This window comes from Phyllobates terribilis, unplaced genomic scaffold (assembly GCF_046119375.1).
Source record: "Phyllobates terribilis strain yellow unplaced genomic scaffold, ASM4611937v1 Scaffold_5__5_contigs__length_657084704, whole genome shotgun sequence".
Lineage (NCBI taxonomy): Eukaryota > Metazoa > Chordata > Amphibia > Anura > Dendrobatidae > Phyllobates > Phyllobates terribilis.
Genome location: NW_027362765.1, coordinates 119,156,666 through 119,162,665, shown reverse-complemented (window position 1 = coordinate 119,162,665; position 6,000 = coordinate 119,156,666).

The following is a 6,000-nucleotide window of genomic DNA, read 5'->3' as shown; positions in this document are numbered from 1 at the left end:
ACCCTGGTCGCCACCCGCTCCCTTACAAGGACTGCCCCCTTGTATAGTAGCTCAGAGGTTCCGCCTCCCAGACCCGTTACAACCTGGATGATTCTGTGAGTTATTGGGAGAAGGTGCTGTGGTCAGATGAGACAAAATTGAGCTCTTTGGCATTAACGCAACTCGCCGTGTTTGGAGGAAGAGAAATGCTGCCTATGACCCAAAGAACATCATCCCCACTGTCAAGCATGGAGGTGGAAGCATTATGTTTTGGGTGTGCTTCTCTGCTAAAAGCACAGGACTACTTCACTGCATCAATGGGAGAATAGATGGAGCCATGTACCGTAAAATCCTGAGTGACAACCTTCTTTCCTCCGTCAGGACATTAAAAATGGGTCGTGGCTGGGTCTTCCAGCAAGACAATGACCCAAAACACACAGCCAGGGCAACAAAGGAGTGGCTCAAAAAGAAGCACATTAAGGTCATGGAGTGGCCTAGCCAGTCTCCAGATCTTAATCCCATAGAAAACTTATGGAGGGAGTTGAAGCTCCGATTTGCCAAGCGACAGCCTCAAAATCCTAATGATATAGAGATGATCTGCAAAGAGGAGTGGACCAAAATTCCTCCTGACATGTGCGCAACCCTCATCATCAGCTACAAAACACGTCTGACTGCTGTGCTTGCCAACAAGGGTTTTGCCACCAAGTATTAAGTGTTGTTTGCCAGAGAAATCAAATACTTATTTCTCACTGCAAAATGCAAATAAATGTATCTAATTTATACAATGTGATTTTCTTGATTTTTTTTTATATATTCTATCTCTCAATGTTAAAATTAACATACCCTTAAAATTATAGACTGTTCATGTCTTTGTCAGTGGGCAAACTTACAAAAACAGCAAAGAAGGGATCAAATAATTATTTTCTTCACTGTAGATGCATGTCTGTGGGGACAAGGCAAGTAGTATTTGGGGATGTGTGCTTGTGCATCCATGTGCATGTTTTTACTTGCACATAATTTTATATATTTTTCTATTTATAGACCACCAATTTTTGTGATGATTACTGTATTTGTGATGGATATTAAATTTTAGATATACACACTTTAGGACATTTTTTTAGGGAGAATTGTTAGCTCTCTTATATGAGAGTAAATGGGTAAAAAAAGATCAAAGGGGCTAAATATGTTATCAATTACCCTGCACATGTTGTTGTATTTATAATTAGTTAACTTGTATTTATATGTACAGTACAGACCAAAAGTTTGGACACACCTTCTCATTTAAAGATTTTTCTGTACTTTCATGACTATGAAAATTGTACATTCACACTGAAGGCATCAACACTATGAATTAACACATGTGGAATTATATACTTAACAAAAAAGTGTGAAACAACTGAAAATATGTCTTATATTCTAGGTTCTTCAAAGTAGCCACCTTTTGCTTTGATGACTGCTTTGCACACTCTTGGCATTCTCTTGATAAGCTTCAAGACGTAGTCACCGGAAATGGTTTTCACTTCACAGGTGTGCCCTGTCAGGTTTAATAAGTGGGATTTCTTGCCTTATAAATGGGGTTGGGACCATCAGTTGTGTTGTGCAGAAGTCTGGTGGATACACAGCTGATAGTCCTACTGAATAGAGTGTTAGAATTTGTATTATGGCAAGAAAAAAGCAGCTAAGTAAAGAAAAACTAGTGGCCATCATTACTTTAAGAAATGAAGGTCAGTCAGTGCGAAAAATTGGGAAAACTTTGAAAGTGTCCCCAAGTGCAGTTGCAAAAACCATCAAGCGCTACAAAGAAACTAGCTCACATGAGGACCGCCCCAGGAAAGGAAGACCAAGAGTCACCTCTGCTTCTGAGGATAAGTTTATCCGAGTCACCAACCTCAGAAATCGCAGGTTAACAGCAGCTCAGATTAGAGACCAGGTCTATGACACACAGAGTTCTAGCAGCAGACACATCTCTTCAACAACTGTTAAGAGGAGACTTTGTGCAGCAGGCCTTCATGGTAAAATAGCTGCTAAGAAACCACTGCTAAGGACAGGCAACAAGCAGAAGAGACTTGTTTGGGCTAAAGAACACAAGGAATGGACATTAGACCGTGTCTTTGTGCGAAGCAGAAAAGGTGAACGGATGGACTCTACATGCCTGATTCCCACCGTGAAGCATGGAGGAGGAGGTGTGATGGTGTGGCTTTGCTGATGACACTGTTGGGGATTTATTCAAAATTGAAGGCATACTGAACCAGCATGGCTACCACAGCATCTTGCAGCGGCATGCTATTCTATCCGGTTTGTGTTTAGTTGGACCATCATTTATTTTTCAACAGGACAATGACCCCAAACACACCTCCAGGCTGTGTAAGGGCTATTTGACCAAGAAGGAGAGTGATGGAGTGCTACGCCAGATGACCTGGCCTCCACAGTCACCAGACCTCAACTCAATCGAGATGGTTTGGCGTGAGCTGGACCGCAGAGTGAAGGCAAAAGGGCCAACAAGTGCTAAGCATTTCTGGGAACTCCTTCAAGATTGTTGGAAGACCATTTCCGGTGACTACCACTTGAAGCTCATCAAGAGAATGCCAAGAGTGTGCAAAGCAGTCATCAAAGCAAAAGGTGGCTACTTTGAAGAACCTAGAATATAAGACATATTTTCAGTTGTTTCACACTTTTTTGTTAAGTATATAATTCCACATGTGTTAATTCATAGTTTTGATGCCTTCAGTGTACTACTATACGTGTACTATAGCGCCATTTATTTCATGACGCTCTACATGTGAAACTAAGGTATTGCACATAATAGTAGTCACATGACTTGTTTACATTAATCACTCACTCGCCCATATAATGAATATGATTTGTGCATTTATAACACGCACGAGAATATATATAAACACAACTGTCATATTCCTGTAGTTTATATTCGATTTGTTTATTGGATTTGAGTGACATGACTAATCATTATTTTTATCTCGTTTCCTCGTTGTCTATATACACATTTCACTCTCACTTGTTTTACACTTGGTGTCACCACTCACTTGTTTTTGCATGTTTTTTTTGAGCACTGTCACTTTATTTGCACAATGTCAGTTAATTCCACAGCTCCTTTGATACGTATCTTCCCCCCTTCATTATAATATGAAAGATACTCTTGATTGTTTATAATGCATGCTCATCTGTGGAGCCATGATTTTGATTAGATTTGTGACCCTCTTTCTTATTGCTTTGATGCAATATTCACCTTCCTTGTTCCAGCGGTGGACGCGCGTGTTGCAGGCTCCTCCCCTTTCTCCATGGAGATGCGTCTGCTGCCCTTGCCACCATCACACAGCATTTCTGCCGTGGGCAGTTGGTGAAGGCGCAGGCTAGCGTCTCCTTGACGATGCATCCTTCCTCTCCGCCACCAGCCCTCTTCGTGACGTTTCTGGAATGGGCGATCGGCGATGACGCATGACTCTGAGTCAATGGAGTCCCGGGTTAGAGGTCGGCGGCATGTGCGCAATTCCAAACCAAAATCATTGGGCACGATTCGTTTAAAAGGTCAGTGCCAGCATTCCCTCACTACCCCTCGGAAGAAGCAAGCACGAAACGCGCGTCAGGGGTACTTCCTGCAGCTCCCACACAGGTTTTTGACTCTCTTGCTGTATTTTATTGCCATGTAATGAATTAAGGAGCCATGTCATGGATGCACAATCTACTAGTTATATCCTCACTAGTAGCTCAGTAATGAAGTATCAGTTCTAGGCTTTTCATCCTGAGCAAAATAGGGACAACTAATTATGCATAATTTATGGCAGTATGAATTAAATCTATTTATATTTATTTTATTTAAACCAATGAGCTATGAATTTACACTGTGTTCAGAATTATTAGGCAAGTTGTATTTTAGAGGATTATTTTTATTATTGATCAACATCTATGTTCTCAATCAACCCAAAAGACTCATAAATATCTAAGCTTAATATTTTTGGAAGTTGGAGTGTTTTTTTTTTAGATTTGGCTATCTTAGGAGGATATCTGTTTGTGCAGGTAACTATTACTGTGCCGAATTATTAGGCAACTTAATAAAAACCAAATATAATTCCATCTCACTTGTTTATTTTCACCAGGTAAACCAATATCAGTGCACAAAATTTAGAGATAAACATTTTTGACATGCAAAAACGAAAACCAAAAAAATTAGTGATCAATATAGCCACCTTTCTTTATGATGACACTCAACAGCCTTCCATCCCTAGATTCTGTCAGTTGCTTGATCTGTTTTCCATCAACATTGCGTGCAGCAGTCACCACAGCCTCCCAGACACTGTTCCGAGAGGTGTACTTTTTTCCCTCCCTGTAGATCTCACATTTTATGATGGACCACAGGTTCTCTATGGGGTTCAGATCAGGTGAACAAGGGGGCCATGTCATTATTTTTTCTTCTTTTAGACCTTTACTGGCCAGCCACACTGTGGAGTAGTTGGATGCATGTGGTGGAACATTGTCCTGCATGAAAATCATGTTTTTCTTGAACGATACCGACTTCTTCCTGTACCACTGCTTGAAGAAGTTGTCTTCCAGAAACTGGCAGTAGGTCTGGGAGTTGAACTTCACTCCATCCTCAACCCGAAAAGGTTCCACAAGTTCATCTTTGATGATACCAGCCCATACCAGTACCCCACCTCCACCTTGCTGGCGTCTGAGTCGGAGTGGAGCTCTCTGCCCTTTACTGATCCAGCCTCTGGCCCATTCATCTGGCCCATCAAGAGTCACTCTCATTTCATCAGTCCATAAAACCTTTGAAAAATCAGTCTTAAGATATTTCTTGGCCCATTCTTGACGTTTTATCTTATGTTTCTTGTTCAAAGGTGGTCGTTTTTCAGCCTTCCTTACCTTGGCCATGTCCCTGAGTATCGCACACCTTGTGCTTTTTGATACTTCAGTAACATTGCAGCTCTGAAATATGGCGAAACTGGTGGCGAATGGCATCTTGGCAGCTTCACGCTTGATTTTCCTCAATTCGTGGTCAGTTATTTTGCGCCTATTTTGGCCAACACGCTTCTTGCGACCCTGTTGGCTATTTGCCATGAAATGCTTGATTGTTCGGTGATCACGCTTCAAAAGTTTGGAAATTTCAAGACTGCTGCATCCCTCTGCAAGACATCTCACAATTTTGGACTTTTCAGAGCCCGTCAAATCTCTCTTCTGACCCATTTTGGCAAAGGAAAGGAAGTTGCCTAATAATTAAGCACACCTTATATAGGGTGTTGATGTCATTAGTCAACACTCCTCCTCATTACCGAGATGCACATCACCAGATTTACTTAATTGGTAGTTGGCTCTCAAGCCTATGCAGCTTGGAGTAGGACAACATGTATAAAAAGTATCATGTGATCAAAATACTCATTTGCCTAATAATTCTGAACACAGTGTATGTAGGAATTTTGCTCCACTGTTATAGAACAGGTTGATATTAACTTCTTTCAATTGGTTTATACTCCTTTCTTACATGTCCTGTGAGAATAGGTTGGTAATACTACTGGCAAAAGCATATATTCTTCCCAACCATCTTTGGTGACGACTAACTTATTTTTAAGTCATTAATCATGTGTGTGGTCCCTTGTTCTGTGTGATGTTTTTATGTTTTTTATTTGATGCTATTTTATTGCTATGTAATTAATAAAGATCTAATATTTTAATAATATTGTAAGCAAGTTGTTCCCATTTCCATTTATATATGATTTTAATCATCTTTCTCATACTGGGGTCTTTATCTTAATGTTAGCCAAAGCGAGAATGTTTTTTTTGTTTTCCAGATGTTTTCAACCGATTCATGAACTGTGAGTATTTAAGGTCGCCAAATTTTAGCGCAAATGCAAAGTAATTTTATGTACAAAAGACATTTTTGGGCAAATTGTGCAACTTTTTTTAGAGTATCATTCAACTTTTTTTTCAACTAAAAAGGTACAAAACAGGATAAAGACAAAAATAAAGAGCATTTCTGAATTTGCTCAAAATTCGCGAACCTCATGTGAC